At 50.9% G+C, this 18398-nt stretch overlaps 1 pseudogene; it reads left to right on the forward strand.

The window, feature by feature from the left end:
* Positions 1 to 5475: 5475 nt before the first annotated feature.
* On the forward strand, positions 5476 to 18341 carry LOC112610134 (annotated as a pseudogene).
* Positions 18342 to 18398: the final 57 nt, after the last annotated feature.

An 18398-nucleotide genomic window follows, 5' to 3' on the forward strand; every position in this document is an offset into this window, starting at 1 on the left:
GCATAATGTTTTCAGTGTTTATCCATGCTATAGGATGTGTTAGAATTTCCTTCCCTCTTAAGGCTGAGTAATATTCCATTACATGTATATACCACATTTTGTTTATCCGTTCATTCATCCATGAACGAATGGGTTTCCACCTTTTGGCTATGGTGAATAATGTTACTATGAACTGTAAAAAAGGTAATTCAAAATCAAAGCTGTTAAAACTTTAAATTATTCTGAGCCTTGAAGGAAGGTAATTGTGGGACCTGAGTCACTTACAGGCAGCTGTGAACTTTGTTTCCCTAATTATGGATTACTCCTTTTCCTCTTAGCTGCATTTTTTTGTAAAATGTTATAAAAGACTGAAGGGTGCCACAGAAGTTTCCTTTCCTCTTTTCTGTTGAACTTCATTATAGATTAACTTTCCTCTTCCTTCTCCTACTCAAAGACCTCAGGACTGTCACACTGTCCAAGATGTGTTAAGTGTACTCTTTTAAATTGAAAAAAAGAAAATAAGCTATTATTAATCAAATTGCTGTAACTCATAAACCAAACTTATATGGGAAATGTTGTGATTCTACCTAATTTCTTAGTTTTCTGACTATAAAGTAAGACCTTAAACTTCTCAACTTCAGAGCACGGACGCCATTTCTTTGGAGCCAGTGAGAAGGGCCATCCTCAGCTTCACGTTCGAATAAACCTGTTAAACTGGATTCTGATCTTGTTTTATTATTTCAGGTTGACAGAACACTGTGTACAAATATTTGTTTGAGTCCCGGCTTTCAGTTCTATTGTGTATATACCCAGGAGAATTGCTAGATCATATGGTAATTCAATGTTTATTTTTTTTTAAGGAACCACCAGACTGTTTTCCACAGCGGCTCTGCCATTTCCCATTACCCCCAACAATGCGCAAGGTTTCCAATTTCTCCACATGTTGACCGACTCTTGTTTTCTGTTTTTTTGATAACAGCCACCCTAATGGGTGGCTTTGATTTGCCTTTCCCTAATAATTAGTGATATTGAGCATCTTTTCCTGTGCTAATGAGCAACTCGTGTATTTTCTTTAGAGAGATGTCTACCCAAGTCCTTTGCCCATCTTTGTTTTGCTGCTGTTGTTGTTTGTTTGTTTGTTTTTAGATGGAGTCTCACTTTGTCACACAGGCTGGAATGCAGTAGTGCGATCTTGGCTCACTGCAACCTCCGATCTTGGCTCACTGCAACCTCCACCTCCTGGGTTCAAGCAATTCTCCTGTCTCAGCCTCCTGAGTAGCTGGGACTATAGGCGCCCATCACCATGCCTGTCTAATTTTTGTATTTTTTTAGTAGAGACAGGGTTTCACCATATTGGTCAGGCTGGTCTCGAACTCCTCACCTCAGGTGATCCACCCACCTCGGCCTTCCAAAGTACTGGGATTACAGGTGTGAGCCACCATGCCTAGCCCTTTGCCCATCTTTGAATGTTGAGTTTGAGGAGTTCTTTATATGTTCTGGATATTAATTCCTTAGCAGATCTGTGAGTAACAGATATTTTCTCCCATTCCATGGGTTGCCTTTTTGCTCTGTTATAGCATCTTTTGAGATGCAAAAGTTTAAAATTTTGATGAGGTTCAATTTGCTTATTTTTTCTTTTGTTGCCGTTGCTTTTGGTGTCATATCCAAGCAATCATTGCCAAATCCAATGTCATGAAACTTTCCCCTATGTTCTAAGAATTTTGTAGACTTCGTTTTTTTGTTCCCTCTTTCTTCTCCTACACAAAGATCTCATGACTGTCACGTTGTCCAAGATAAGGTGTTAAATGTACTGTTTTATTATTTTTATTTTATTTATTTATTTTTTGAGACAGAGTCTCATTCTGTCACCCAGGTTGGAGTGTAGTGGTGTGATCTTGGCTCACTGCAACCTCTGCCTCCCGGGTTGAAGTGGTTCTCCAGCCTCAGCCTCCCGAGTAGCTGGGATTACAGGCATGTGCCACCATGCCTGGCTAATTTTTGTATTTTTAGTAGAGACAGGGTTTCACCATGTTGGTCAGGCTGGTCTTGAACTCCTGACCTCAGGTGATCCACCCGCCTCAACCTCCCAAAGTGCTGGGATTACAGGCATGAGCCACTGCACCCAGCCTTAAATGTACTCTTTTAAACTGAAAAAAGAAAATAAGCTGTGACCCATTTTTGAGTTAATTTTTATATATGGCATAAAGATGTGCATTTTAAGTCCCTTTTGGATTGCTCTGAGACTTGTCCTTCCTCCGTTGCAGTCTGCTTCATTCATTGTGTCTGCAGTTTAGCACAAGCTCTGGAACCAACCATAAGAATTTGAGTCCCATTTCCACCATTTGCTGGCTGTGTGACTAAGAGCAAATTCCTCAACCTTTCTGTGCCCCTGTTTCCTCATCTATAAAATGGGAGTGTTGATCACAGTACTTACCTCATGGGTTTGTTGTGAGGATTCATATGTTGAAAGCCCCCAAATGGTCCCTAGCACCTAGAAAGTGCTCAGTGAGGGTTGGTAATTATTATTATCCCTCCTGAAACTGGATTTTCTCTTATACCTGGTAAACTGGACCTATCAGCCATCTTCAGTTGAAACAGCCTTCTGCACAATCCCATGCATGCACCTGACGCTTGCAGGGGCAAAGACGTCATTTTCATTGGGATCAGCTATCCCCCCACACCAATGCTGCAGCTCTCTGGATGGATGCACCCTGACCTCCCCTGTGTTGGAGGAGAGGTGGGCGTGTTGAATCATGGAGGCAGACTTCGCCTTTGTCGTTCTCGTGATAGTGACTGAGTTCTCAAGATCTAGTTGTTTAAAAGTGTGTAGCACCTCCCCCTTCTCTCTCTCTCCTGCCACCATGTGAAGATGTGCCTGCTTCCCTTTCGTCTCCCACCATGATTGTAAGTTTCCTGAGGCTTCCCCAGCCATGCTTCCTGTACAGCCTGTGGAACTGTAGAGTCAATTAAACCTCTTTTCTTTATAAATTACCCAGTCTCAGGTAGTTCTCTATAGCAATGTGAGAATGGACTAATACATGTCTATATGCTTGAAGCAGGAAGGGAGACTTCTCTGTGAGCTCAGTCGATTAGCTTAACCAGAAGTGTCACTATCCTTTTCTTCCTTTCCTCATGTTATAAATATATTTTACCCATAATGGATCATATTTTGGGGGTTATTTGGTCAGTTTCTGTAGTCGTGGTATCAGCCCATGTGTAGAGGTGGGGCCTTTTTGAACTTGTGAGCTTTTGTGGGCTGAGAGTGATGGAAGGCAACACAGGGTACAGGGATTCTGAGTGTGGAGGGAAGTGAGTCTGAGGAGAAACCCAAGGTGAGACAGATGGAGCTGGCCTCCATAGACCTCAGTGCAAGAGTACTGGGGGTAACCACAGGCTTACAGAGAGCTGGTGTCTTGCCAGCTGGTTTTCAGATCAGGCTCAGGTACTCATGGGCATGCACCCTGGATGGAAGGTGCCAGCCTCGCCTCTCCACACCCAACCCAGTCCCTGCCTCGTGTGCCCTCTCCTGATTGCAAACTCATAATATTAGGGTCTCCCTGGAGAAACAGGTGTGATGGGGAGGGCCCTGCACAGCCCTGATGATGATTGCACAGCCTATAAGAGAGAAAAAGCCTGAACATGTGAACATAAGAGGTCAAGTTAGAAGAACCTGGAAAGACAACCTGGCTTCCAGAGACCCAGATATATTAACTCCATCTATCCATCCATCCACCCACCCACCCATCCATCCATCCATCCACCCACCCACCCACCCATCCATCCATCCATCCACCCACCCACCCACCCACCCATCCACCCATCCATCCATCCATCCATCCATCCATCCATCCATCCACCCATCCATCCATCCGTCCGTCCATCCATGCACCCACTCATCCATCCATCCATCCATCCATCCATCCACCCACCCACCCATCCATCCGTCCGTCCGTCCATCCGTCTGTCCGTCCATCCATCCGTCCATCCGTCCGTCCGTCCATCCATCCATCCACCTATCCATCCATCCATCCATCCACCCATCCATCCATCCATCCATCCATCCATCCATCCATCCATCCACCCACCCACCCATCCATCCGTCCGTCCGTCCATCCGTCCGTCCGTCCATCCATCCGTCCATCCGTCCGTCCGTCCATCCATCCATCCACCTATCCATCCATCCATCCATCCATCCATCCACCCACCCACCCATCCGTCCGTCCGTCCATCCGTCCGTCCGTCCATCCATCCGTCCATCCGTCCGTCCGTCCATCCATCCATCCACCTATCCATCCATCCATCCATCCATCCATCCATCCATCCATCCATCCATCCATCCATCCATCCATCCACCCATCCATCCATCCGTCCGTCCATCCATGCACCCACTCATCCATCCATCCATCCATCCATCCATCCACCCACCCACCCATCCATCCGTCCGTCCGTCCATCCGTCCGTCCGTCCATCCATCCGTCCATCCGTCCGTCCGTCCATCCATCCATCCACCCATCCATCCATCCATCCATCCACCCATCCATCCATCCATCCATCCATCCATCCATCCATCCATCCATCCATCCACCCATCTGTCCATCCATCCATCCACCCGTCCGTCCGTCCGTCCGTCCGTCCGTCCATCCATCCCCCCACCCACCCACCCATCCATCCATCCATCCACCCATCCATCCATCCATCCATCATCCATCCATCCATCCACCCATCCGTCCATCCGTCCATCCACCCATCCACCCATCCATCCATCCACCCATCCACCCATCCGTCCATCCATCCATCCATCCATCCGTCCATCCACCTATCCATCCATCCGTCCATCCACCCATCTATCCATCCATCCATCCATCCACCCACCCACCCATCCATCCATCCACCCACCCACCCACCCATCCATCCATCCATCCATCCACCCACCCACCCGTCCGTCCGTCCATCATCCCATCCACCTGCTCAGAAGTGGTCCCAGCCTATGGAGGGAGGGCCTCATCAATCCCTGGCCATAACCCAAGGGTGGCTCCAGCCCCAGGGAAAAGTGACCAAGGAGAGCCGAACAAGTTCTGGCCTAAAAGTCAAGACCCCGGTTCCTCCTTCTGGCTCTGCCATTAGCTAACCACATGAGCCAGATCACTTGGCTTGACTTTCTGGACCTCAGTCTCCCCACCTGTAAAATGGGGACAGTTGGACCAGGAGGTGGACAGGCCTTTCCAGTTCTAACATTCTGTGGCTGAGCCTCTGGCCCTTGATGTCACAATATGGAGCTGGCTTGTGATTGGCCCATAGCCTTATCCAGCTCTGCTGTTTTCTTGGTCATGGGTGCAGACAGATTCGCCCTGGACCTTCCCTACTTGTGCTCCTCTGTTACGGGCAGCTGTTGCCTTGCCTCTGGATCAAGGATGAACATAGTTTAGGTGTGGCTGAGACCCCAAGAAGCATGGGACCAGAGAAGGGGACTGGGTGGGGACAGGACCTTCCCAGCACATGGTGCCCATATCCTTCCCTGCAGATGACTTCTACAATGAGACTAAGACCAAGATCTTCCTGCAGTTTTATGACCAAACAGCTAAAGTTGTGTTGAACCAGTTAATGGAGGCCACTTGGCACTATGTCACCAACATCACCAGGAAAAATCAGGAGGAGATGGTATGGTGTCATCTCCACCCCAGCCTCTCCTCTCTTTGCTCTTTTCAGGGATTTGGGACCATGGGGCACCACACTTCCTGCCCCCATCCCAAGCAAGAGGAACTAGGGAAGCCCCAGTGTACATATCAAAGTGGGCTGCAAGTTCTGGGCCTCCTGGAAGCCCTAAACTTTCTCCAGTCAAGAATCTCTTGCTTCTTGTCCTTTGTAAATCTCACCTCCTTGCTTTTAGGGACCCAGGTTTCTGCCCTCTCCCTCTTAGCAAATCTTGTTCCCTAAGCCAATGGGATTAGGGAGTCAGTTAGGGTGCCATGGCCCTGGAGGTCAAGTGGGACCCTTCCCCTGTCCCCCAACCTTGCTGGCCCTCTTTGCAGCTGCACAAGGACATGGAGAGGTCCCAGTTCATGATTTACTTTGGCACCCGGGCCTGCCTGTTTAAGGTCGCCCAGTTCCAGAACCAGGATTTGAATCGCATGCTGAGAAAGCTGCAGAACATAGACAAGGCGGCCCTGCCCAAGGACGAGCTGCGGGAGGTAATGGATGGAGCCCCCAGGCCTTTGGGCACATGCTCCCTGGCCCCAGGGGTCTGGTGGGGCAGCCAGAGTGTCTGGGGCAGGAGGGAGGCAGGGGGTGGAGGAGAGGCAAGATCAGAACTTCTTCTGGAGAAGGAGAGGAGTAGAGGTGGGGGTGCCGATCTCTCCTGGCTGAGGGCGAGCACTGAGGGCAGGCCCAGGGGCACTGGCCTACCCTGGGTAACACCTGTTCCCCCAGTATAACGAGCTTCTGGCCGACATGGAGATGACATACAGTATGGCCCAGGTGTGCCTGAATGAGAGGCCCTGCCTGTCCCTGGAGCCTGGTGAACACCCAAGCCCTGTCCCACCCAACCACAGAATCTCCAGCACTCAGTCCCTTCCGGGGGCCCCTCCCAGTCCTCAACCACCCTCCTTTATTGCCAGGAGGGTGAGGGCAGAGGCAGGTGGGAGTGGGTCCCCCATGGCTCCTTTTCTGGGCATAGAACTCGAAGAAGTCATGGCCACCTCCAGGAACAAAGAGGAGCTGCTGTGGGCCTGGCAGGGCTGGCGGGATGCCATGGGCCGCCAGATCCGCACCACCTTCGAGCACTACGTGGAGCTCAGCAACAAGGTTGCACAGCTCAATGGTGAGCAGACAGGACACCACGGGACTCAGAGCGATGGCAAGGAAGGGGCAAAGCTGAGCTTTCCCAGGATGAAGGCGGCCATAGGGCCCTGGAGGCAGGACCTATGAGCCCTGCAGCTGGGCTCTCCAAATATTCATAGAGCACCTATGTGCTAGGTGCTGGGGAGGTTCTGAGGACACACAGGTGAAAAGGCAGGTGCCTGTTCTCATGCACCTACGGTCCTGCGGGGAGGCAGACCATATTCAGTAAATACCGGTCTCTCACTACCACCTGGGGTGTTGCAGAATAGGAAGGGGCTGCTAAGAAAGAGAATGAGAAGAGGCTGCTGCAGATAAGTGGTCAGGGAAGGCCTCTGACATTTATCCAAGACCTGAAAGATGGGCAAAAGAGGGGGAGCAAGATGTGAAAGAAGAGCATCCTAGGCAGACGCTCCGCAGCAGGAGGAGCTGGTGCTCTGGAAGACCTGAAAGAAGCCCAGGTGGCCGCAGGGCTAAGGATGAGGTGGGATGAGAGGGGACTCAGGGCCTTGCAGGCATGGTGGGGAGCTCGGATCGTGAACTTTGCTCAGTGCCTTTCCAAAATGGGCAGGTATTCTCCCCGTTTTGCCAAAGAAGACCCAGAGGGTCAGCGAGGTTGAGTGGCTTCCCTAGAAGGTGTCTGGGTCTCTTGTCAGCTAGGCCAGGGGTAAAGGGTGAGATGGTGAGCTCCTAGTGAGTCCTCTCTCCTGTCCTAGGTTACAAAGACATGGGAGCCTTGTGGCGCTCCAAGTATGAGTCGGACACCCTGAAGCAAGACCTGGAGCGGTTCTTCTAGGAGCTGCGGCCACTCTAGCTGAACCTACAGCCTACATGCACCGGACCCTCCACCGCCACTATGGGCCCGAGCTCATCGACCTGAGGGGGCCCATCCCTGCCCACCTCCGGGGTAAAGGCCTTGCTGGTGGCCGAGGTGAGTGCCAGATAAAGGCAGAGACTGTCTCCAGCCTCCCCTTAGCCCCTCTCCTCTTCTTCCAGGGAACATGTGGGCACAGTCCTCGGTCAACATCTTAGACCTGGTCCTGCCCTTCCCGAAGAAGATCCCTGAAGATGTCACAAAGATCATGAAAGGCCAGGTGAGTGCTTGGCCTGTCTGTCCCTGCCCCTCCCCATCATCATCTTTGGGCAAACAAGGCAGCGCCCTACACATCCCCTCTTCTCCCCCAGCACTGGAAATCAGAGAAAATGTTTGAAGACTCTGAGAAATTCTTCACCTCCCTGGGGCTACTGCCTGCCCCACCCAGTTTCTGGAAAAAGTTGATGCTGACGAGGCCAACTGATGGGCAAGAGGTGGAGTGTCACCTCTGCCTGGAACTTCTACCTTGACGATGACTTCGGGGGCTCACGGAGGTACCACACACCTGGCCCTCTCCTCTCCCCTCTCTGCTTGTCTTAGGTGTGGGCGGGGGAGAGCCGGGGCAGGGGAGGGGGAAAGGCAAGCGAGAAACACAGAAGGAAAGGTGGCGTGAGAGCAAAGGGCTTGGTTGCTAGTTGGATATGGGGCCTAGACTGAGAAAGAACAATTGCCAGCCAGACGTGGTGGCTCACGCCTATAATCCTAGCACTTTGGGAGGCCAAGGCAGTGGATCACGTGAAGTCAGGAGTTCGAGACCAGCCTGGCCAACATGGTGAAACCCTGTCTCTACTAAAAATACAAAAATTAGCCAGGTGTGGTGGCGTGTGCCTGTAATCCCAGCTACCCAGGAGGCTGAGGCAGGAGAATCACTGGAACCTGGGAGCCAGAGGCTGCAGTGAGCTGAGATGGCACCATTGCACTCCAACCTGGGGGACAGAGTAAAACTCTGTCTCAAAAACAAACAAACAAACAAACAAACAAAAAAAAACAACTGCAGAGCCCTGTCTGGGCTCCTACCTGACCACACAATCCCTCGAGGAGTCTGAATGGGAAAACTCCCTTTCTCCATGCTCCTTAACCCATGCCCTTTGCTTGTATAATAAAGAAGTGCACGGAAGTGACCATAGAAGACCTGCTCTCCTTCTTCCACAAGATGGGCCGTATCCAGTACTTTCTGCAGTACAAGAACCTTTCCATCATCTTCTGTGAAGGTGCCAACTCAGCCTTTGAAGAGGCTGTGGGGTCTGTGATCACCCTCTCGGCCTCCTCCCACAAGCACCTGCTCAACATAGGCCTGCTCAGCCTCAAGCACCAGGACTCAGGTGATGAGGACCAAGGGCCCAAGCCTGGGGCCGCCACTAGGGCTCGATGGGGTCAGGGCTCTCAGGCAAAGCTACGGGAAGATCCCAGGGGTCGCCTCTTGACTGCCCTCACCCTCTTCCCAGAGGATGAAGTCAATTTCCTGATGCGAATTGCCCTGGAGAAGATTGCCTTCATCCCCTTCGGCTACCTGATGGACCTGTTTCACTGGAAGGTCTTTGACGGCAGCATTCGGAAAGACATCTACAATCAGGAGTGGTGGAACCTCAGGTGGGTTTGTTACTATTTTCCACCAGATGGGCCATTTCCAGGACTTTCTGCAGCACAAGAACCTCTCTATAATCTTCCACGCAGGCACTGAGCAGGTCTCTTAGCCTTTCTAGGCTTCAGTCTCCTTATCTGGGAAAAATGGACCCTGGTGTTTGACCCCACTTGCTCTCTGGGTGGCTGGGAAGCTTACAAAATGATTGCAACTGGGCTTCTCCAATCACAGAACATTAACCACCAGGCAGGCCCTCCCACACCTCCCTCCCTTCCTGGTGCCAGGCAATGGGGTGTGCGGGGGCCTGAGCACTTTCCTTTCTGGGGAAAGACTCCCCATGGGAGATAGGCAGGCCCCTAAAATGCACACATGCCTGCCTTGGGCTTAACACTCCCCAAGCTGCCATGGGAACCCACCAGCAGTTGGGAGGCATCACTCTCGAGTGAGGGACCCCCAGGTTACACCTCATCACTGACCCCTGGCCATTTGATGGGATAATAAATGCCTGTGACCAGGGCTTCTCCATATCTGCCAGGCCTTGGACTGACCAGCTTCAGTCTGCTGGTCACAGTGTGATTTGGGGTTGCCAGGGGGCGCTCCTGGCTCTGAAACAGGCTCTTACTTTTTTTGTTTGTTTTTTGAGACAGGGCCTCGCTCTGTCACTCAAGCTGGAGTACAGTGGCATGATCACGGCTCACTTCAGACCTGACCTCCCAGCCTCAATCAATCCTCCTTCCTCAGCCTCCTGAGTAGCTGGGACTACAGGCGTGCACCACCACACTAGCTAGTTTTGTGTAATTTTTTTTTTTAGAGATGGGGTTTGCCATGGTGCCCAGGTTTAAACTCCTGGGCTCAAGTGATCTGCCTGCCTAGGCCTCCCAAAGTGCTGGGATTACAGGCATGAGCCACTGTGCCCGGCCTTTTATGTTGAATTTGAACATTTACAACCACCTTGCATTGTGATCATTTCAAAATGCTCAGCTCACAGAAGCAGCAGCTGAAGCTCATGGGAGGTCACAAACCAGCCCAAGGTCACACAGCAAACCAACAGGTGGCAGAGCTGGGAGCTCCTCTCTCCCCTTGTCCTCTTACTCCCACCCTTGACTTCAGGAGCAGGTCCCCCCTGTGGGCTTGGCAGAGTCTTGACCTTGTGCCTCTCTAAGGTCACCCTAATAGGCCATCTGAGGCACCCACAGGAGGCTTCTGTCAGCCCTGCCCACCACCCTAGCTGATGGAACCCAGGGGTTAAGCAGGAGGGGTGGCAACTCCCTGGGCCTTGAATAAGGCCCTGTCAACTGGGAGGGAAGCTCCTGACACTCTGTTGACCTTGGAGATGGTTCAGAGGCTCCAGTGAGCCAATGATGAAGGTTGTGTTTGAGACAGGGTCTCACTTTGTTGCCGAGGCTGGAGGGCAGTGGAGCAATCATGGCTCACTGCAGCCCTGACCTCCTGGGCTCAAGCAATCCTCCTGCCTTAGCACCCAAGTAGCTGGGACTGCAGATGCGCACCAGCACATCTGGCTCATTTTTGTATTTTTTTAGGGACAGGGTCTCACTTTGTTGCTCAGGCTGGTCTCAAACTCCTGGGCTCAAACAATCCTCCAACATCAGCCTCCCAAAGTGCTGGGACTACAGGTGTGAGCCACAACACGCAGCCTACTTCCTTCCATTTTATAGACATTTTACAACAAGACTCGGAGACAATCAGCAACTTTCCCACAGTCGCACAGCTCAGAGGGGCAAAACCAGACCTTCAGGTCATCAGGGTGCAACTGTGATTAGCTCTGTGTCCTGCGGCCAATTCCCTGATCGCCAAACCTTGGTTTCCTCATCTGCAAAATGGGAATAATAGTAGTACTGCCCTACAGGGATGTTTCTCTGTTTTCTTCTCAAGACTTCTTACTAGATGAAACGACTTTGTTTATTGGTCTGTAATCTGTCCTCCACTGTTAGGATGTAAGCAGGGGCCTTGCCTCCCCGGCTCCCCCACTGGTACCTCCTCCAGAGACCAGGACGGTGTTGAGTGCATGCGTGAGTCTATGTGGAAAGCCGGACGTGGTTCTGAGCATAGAGGAAGTGCTCAGTCAGTGTTAACTGCTATTGTTTTACTCTGATTCCCAATCCCATGTGTTTTCATTTATTTAATCAATCAAAATGCATTAGGTATCCTCAGCCTGCCAAGTCCAATTTTGATAGACATGCAGGTGCTTTGAAAAGAAAAAGGCAGGCCAGGTGTAGTGGCTCACGCCTATAATCCCAGCTACTTGGGAGGCTGAGACAAGAGAATAGCTTGAACCCAGGAGGGTGAGGTTGCAGTGGGCCGAGACCACGCCACTGCACTTCAGCTTGCACAACAGGGCAAGACTCTGGAAAAAAAAAAAAAGAGAGAAGAAAGAAGAAAGAAGGAAGGAAGGGAGGGAGGGAGGGAGGGAGGAAGGAAGGAAGGAAGGAAGGAAGGAAGGAAGGAAGGAAGGAAGGAAGGAAGGAAGGAAGGAAGGAAGGAAGGAAGGAAAAGAGAGAGGCTCCAAGAACCTGCCAGACACCACCACCAAGCTTTTCCCTGCCAGGTTAAAATACCAGGGCTTATGGCCCCCTGTTCCTCACTCAGAGGAAGACTTTGATCCAGGTGCCAAGTTCCACATTTCTGCTGGTGTGCCCTACATATGGTAAAGGGCTGGGCCCTGTTGGCAGTGCCAGTCCTAGGAGTTGAGGGGCGTGGGAACTGGAGCGAGGATTTGCAGGAAGGCCCTAGGTCCAAATGTCACCCTGCACCCCTGCCCATCTCTTCCTGTTGGGTTGCACAGCCTTCTGAGGTCTCTGACCTAGAATCCTTTGAGCTTTTGCATCAGGTCCTGTGCAGAGGGCAGAGCTGATGGGAATATTCTAGACCATCCCTGTTGTCCCTTGGAGGAGGGCAGGTCAGAGTGGGGCAAGGGTTGAGGTGACTGCTGGTTCAGAAAGCTAGAGAAGGAGAGCCCCCCCAGTACTCTAGGGTCAGCCCAAGGCTGGGCCCTGCCCAAGGAGCCTCTGCCTAGGCAGTGACTGCTGACATGCGGCCCTTGTGGCCACTGCATGTCAGAGCTGCCTGGTCCCAAGTGGCTCTGAGTTTCCCACTCCTGGTCTCCACTCCCTAGCCTGCCCTCACGTTTCTCAACCAGATACTTCCTCAGTCTGGTGCTCCAGTTCCAGTTCCATGAAACACTGTGCAAAGCCTCAGGCCACATGGGTCCACTGCACCAGTGTGACATCTACAACTCCAAGATTGCCGGGGAGCTCCTGGGGTGAGTGCCGTCTTCCTTCATTTGTTCTTGGCTCCCCCATCTCCCTTTAAGGAAGTCCTGCTCCAGGCTCCCTCTCCACCCCCAACTACACTAGACACCTTGAGCAGAGCTTTATTAAGCTTATATTCTAGCGGAAGTTCTTCCTCATGTCAGACTGCAGTCTTTCCTACATTAATCAGAGCCCATTTCCTCTTGTGTAGCCTTCTGTGTTCAGAGACACTGCTTAGGCTAGGCACAGTGGCTCACACCTGTAATCCCGGCACTTTGGGAAGTCGAGGCAGGTGGATCACCTGAGGTCAGGAGTTCAAAACCAGCCTGACCAACATGATGAAACCCCGTCTCTACCAAAAATACAAAAATTAGCTGGGCATGGTGGCAGGCGCCTGTAATCCCAGCTATTTGAGAGGCTAAGGCAGGAGAATCACTTGAACCTGGGAGGTGGATGTTGCAGTGAGCCGAGACTGCACCATTGCACTCCAGCCTGGGCAACAAGAGTGAAACTCCATCTCAAAAAAATAAAAAGGAAAGAAAGAAAGAAAAGACACTGTTTAGCCCCTCCCACTAACACACACACACATGCACGCACGCACACACACGGCAGTAAGCCAAACTGTCCCAGACAGGAAGCCAGCATTGGGGTTCTACCTCAGGCTTCAGCCTTCCATCTGAATCTCCCTTATCCTTTCCTTACAAGGTGCTGACCTACCCTCTCAGCAGCACTTGGCATACCCTTGAGTGCAGTCTGTTTCTCCCATCTCTTCTTGGAGGTGCCCAAATCCAGTTCCCAGGCTGATCCAGGATGCTTTCGCAGTAGTCTCTCGGCATGCTTCTGGTCAGCCTGTGGTCCACTTTGACCCTTGAGTCTTTTTCTCTGCACTTGGTGTTTAGCTTATTCTTTCCATGCCTACCTACGTGGCAGTGGTTTTTAGTCCTAAAGCAAACCCCAAAGGAGTAGGGGACTGAACTGAAAATGTGAAGCATTTACTACTACAGGGGGTGCTCTCTGATGAATACTCTTACAATGTTTCATATTATAATAATAGCTCTTAACTTTGCAAAGTGGATATTATTATCTGCCTTTTACAAATGATGAAACTGAAGGCAAGAGAGGTGGTGTCGTTGTGTGTCATTCATCTAGCAAGAAGCAAAGTCATGCTTTGAACCCATAACTGACTCCAGAACACATTATCTTTCACCCTGTTGGCCTCCATTAGTCAAAGAATACAGTCCCTGGTGAGCTTAGATCCAGGTCTAACTGGTTCCAAGATCAGCACCCCAACCTTGGAGATGTGGAGCTTACCCATTGACTTGATAATTTTCCTGTTGAATTTCAACAGATTTCAATAGGTCCATTTCCCTAATTGGTCAAGGTCATCTTGAGCTTTATTCCTGTCTCCTAGAGGATTAACACCGCCACAAATTTAGTATCCTTTGCAAATTTAATGAGCATATTTTTGATTCCACCATGCAGTTTATCTCTAACCACCAGGCCAGATGGAGTTTCAGGACTGATCCCCGGGGCTTTGCTTCTAGGGAGGGCTGCACCTTGCATGACTGTTGTCCCCCTAGTAGATTTGGTCTTCCATCCTTTCATGTCTCTGGACTTTATTCTAGCTGATTGCCCAGCCTTGAGCTTTTCTGAACATGTTGAACATAAGGGCACCTCTCTGCTCTTTGCATTCATATCTCTGGCTGCCTGTCATTCATTCTTTCAGTAAACATTTACTTGTCTCCATACTGACCAGCTGTTCTGCATCCAACAGGGGAGGATGAACCACAGGATAAATAAATTTCATGGCCGGGCACGGTGGCTCACACCTGTAATTCCAGCACTTTGGGAGGCCGAGGCTGGCGGATCACCTGAGGTTAGGAGTTCGAGATCAGCCTGCCCAACATGGCAAAACCCCGTCTGTACTACGAATACAAAAAATTAGCTGAGAGTGGTGGTGGTCGCCTATAATCCCAGCTACTTGGGAGGCTGAGGCAGGAGAATTGCTTGAACACGGGAGGCGGAGGTTGCAGTGAGCTGAGATCATGCCACTGCACTCCAGCCTGGGCGACAAAAGCGAAACTCCATCTCAAAAAAATAAATAAACAAATAAATTTCATAATACCAGGCAATAGAAAGGGGCTTTGGTGAACATAGAAAGAGGGTTAGGAGGTCATGCCAGGGAACCAAGGAGGGAGTTTTGTCCTCAAATGCAAGTGTGCAAGAAATAGCAGAAAGCAGGCATGGTGGCTCACACCTATAACCCCAAAACTTCGGAAAGCCAAGATGGGAGGATCCATCAAGCCCAGGAGTTTGAGACCAGAGCAGGCAACATGGTTAGACCCTGTATCTACAAAAAGTGAACACAATTTAGCCAGGCATAGTGGCACGTACCTGTAGTCCCAACTACTCAGGAGGCTGAGGTGGGAGGATCGCTTAAGCCTCGGAGGTCAAGGCTGCAGTGAGCTGAGATCACACCACTGCAGTTCACCCTCAGCGACAGAGTGAGACCTCGTCTAAAAAAAAAAAAAAGAAAAAGAAAGAGAAAAAAATAGCAGATATCTCTTTTCTTTTTTTTCTTTTCTTACTTTTCTTTTCTTTTCTTTTTTCTTTTCTTTTCTTCTTTTCTTTTCTTTTTTGAGACAGTCTCTGTTGCCCAGGCTGGAGTGCAGTGGTACGATCTTGGCTCACTACAACCTCTGCCTCCTGGGATCAAGTGATTCTCGTGCCTCAGTGTCCAGAGCAGCTGGGATTACAGGCACACACCACCACGCCTGGCTATTTTTTGTATTTTTAGTGGAGACGGGGTTCCATCATGCTGGCCAGGCTGGTCTCGAACATCTGGCCTCAAGGCATCCCACCTTGAGGGATGAACAGCCTCCCAAAGTGCTGGGATTACAGGCATGAGTCACCACATCTGGCTAAGATATCTGTTTTCTTTACATCAACTCACCTCTTTCATCCCACTGGATTGGTGGGACGTTTGACCTCAGTCATTTTCACCACTTCCCACCCTCACCCCACTCAAGGTGCCCAGGGCTCTCAGGGTCTGACTTGGCACCAAAGCATGTGGCCAGTGAGTCATCTCTTGTCATTGCTCACCAGTCCCTGTGTGTCCCTGGCCAGACCCCTGGTCAGGGAAAACCCTGAATCCAGGCTTAGGACTTCACATAGCATTTTCTGAGCTATGGGCAGAGGAGAGGTTTCTGAGTAAGGAGGATGTCATGACCTTTGCAGATGATGAAATAGCAGCAGAGCAGAATATGGTTTGTGGAGGGGAGAGGAGATGCGAGTGCTTGCGGGGTAAAAGAGAAAGATTCTTGACTGCTCTTTTGCCTAATTGATCTTAAAACTTGGTTTTGCTACTTTTGATTCATCCTCCTAAACGTAATGGCCCTGAATCAGGCTCTGGGCTGGTTCTGTTGGGAATGGAGGGTTGAATTGCACCTGGTCAAAGTTCTCAAAGTCCCCCAGCCTCACCCCACCAGCCGTGGTGGGCCTGACCTTGTCCATGGGATGTGTTGTTGTTACTTTGGAGTTGAAAGCTCCAGGCAGCATCCAGTCGTCACCTCTGCTGCTCTCTGGTCTCATGTCCTGTCCATAAGGGCTGTTGGCTGGCCTTTGGTCAAACATCTTGTCCCGCCCAGCCTGAAGGACTGTTTTCAAATGGGTAGATTCTCAATGGTTGAAGCTTTTCACCTACTAGGTTCTTCCTCTTACCCAGGAGCCAGCATCAGAACCTCTTACCTAGAGTTAGTTGTGGTTTTTCTTCGCCAGTGGTTTCTGGCCCCACTGACCTTTGGTTTCCCCCCTTCATTATTTCCCAGTTGTTTATTAGCTGATGTGCATAAGCGTTTGGAAGCTACAAACCCTCCTTCATGATTGTGGGACTTAGTCCTCATCACAATGAGGGCAGGTATTCATGGAGCCCATTTTACTGATGAGGAAACTGAGCCCGAGAGAGGTTAAGTTGTCTGCCTAAGGTTATGCAGTCCATAAGTAGCACTGCTAGGTCAGGTTTAAGCCTGGGCCCTGTTAGTCTAGACCCCAAATTGTGACCGCTGGGCCTCTGGGTCCCAACTCTCTCCTGGTCGGATCAAGGAACAACAGGTTGGGAAGGATCAATATCTGCCCACCACTGCCTCTGCTGGGGGCTCTGGAGTGGAGAAGCCTGAAGCCCTGGCTTCAGCACACCTCATACTCCCACTGTGAGCCCAAGGGACCTAGCGTAAAGCTCAACCACCTGCCCTAAAGACTGGGTGTGCCGTGAAACACAGCTGACATTTGTGCAGCACTACAGGTGGTGTGCAGAGCACCTCCCACGCTCATGATGTTTCTAATCCTCCCAAACCCTCCCGAAACCAGAAAGGGGTGAAGAGCTGCCACTATCTACTGACATCGAGCACCTCACGGGTAACAGTGTCTCAGGACTTTATGCCTATTTGAGTCCAGGAGAATAATAATCATCACAGTATTACCAGTAGTACTAGTAATCATCATCATCATCAGTAGTTAACAAGTATTGCCTGCATGCTACGCTTCCCAGCACCGGGCTTATTTAATCACCACAATGGCCCTTCGAGGTAGATAACATTATCATCTCCATTTTATGGATATGGAAACCCAGGCTCAGAAAGGTTACTTGCCCAAAGCCCCACAGCTACTAAATAGCAGAGCTGAGATTCAAACCCAGATTAGTCTTCTTTCAAACTTGTGATTGTATCCACTATGCCGAATTCTGTGGGAAAGTTCTGGCTGGCCAATCGCTGGGGCCAGGATTGGGTGCACTGGGGGCCTCAGCAGTACCAGCTGATGCCCCCACACAGCCTCACAGCTGCATCCACTCCCCCAGGGATGCTCTAAAGCTGGGCTCAAGCAAGCCATGGCCAGAGGTCCTAAAGATGCTGACTGGGGAGTCTGAGGTGTGTATAAAGGCCCTCATGACCTACTTCATACCCCTACTGAACTGGCTGGTGACTGACAACATGCAGCAAGGGGACATCCTAGGCTGGCCAGACTTCAGCTGTTCCTTTGAAGGTTTGATAATCTGACCCTGGTTCCAGCTCTGGGCTAGCCCCAGGCTCCACCTTACCCTGCTCTATCCTAGTACCTACCCCTACCCAGCCTTAACCCCTGGCTCATTCATGACCTGGCTTGAACCAGCACAGCACTGCTGCTGTGGGACCCTGTCTGTACCAGGCCTGATGCAGCTTCAGCCAAGACCACCGCCCACACCCCAGCCCCTGGCTCAGTTGCTTCCTTGCACACTGTCCAGCTAGGCCGCCAGGCTGACATCTGAGCAAAGGGTCAGCATCTTGCCTCTGGTCCCTCGCATGCAGGGGCATGTAGTCCAATCAGATCTCCTTTGACAGCCACAGGAGATCCCAGGGGTCCCTCTCCAGTTCCACCTGCCCTATGATACTCCCATGTCTTTCACAGAAAAAGACACAGACAAAGTGACATTCCTGAATCTGAAGCTGGACCCCAACCAGGCTAAATTTGGGTTCTGGGTGCTGCTGGCCCTGGGCTTTGTCATGTCTCTGGTGGTGCTAGGGCTGGCCTGCAGGCTGCACTCCCTGGAAAAACAGTCACTGACCCAAGACACTGAGATATTCAGCCCACTGCCCAATGCCTACTTCCTGGGCAGAGCCATGGAACCTGCCAGACTGTTAAAAGACAGTGGATGCTGCTGGGCCTCTGCCTTGTCCTGATGCTGTGCTCAATCAGCCTGGCCATCTGGATTTTCACACAGTAAAGCAGGAAGCCTCCGTGGGTAAGAGCTGAATGGTGGAGCTGGGACTAGACACCAGTGAGACTGGTGAGGCTGGGGGGCAGGAGGAGGGAGGCTGAGCCAGAGAGT

This window comes from Theropithecus gelada, chromosome 16, assembly GCF_003255815.1.
Source record: "Theropithecus gelada isolate Dixy chromosome 16, Tgel_1.0, whole genome shotgun sequence".
Classification (NCBI taxonomy): domain Eukaryota; kingdom Metazoa; phylum Chordata; class Mammalia; order Primates; family Cercopithecidae; genus Theropithecus; species Theropithecus gelada.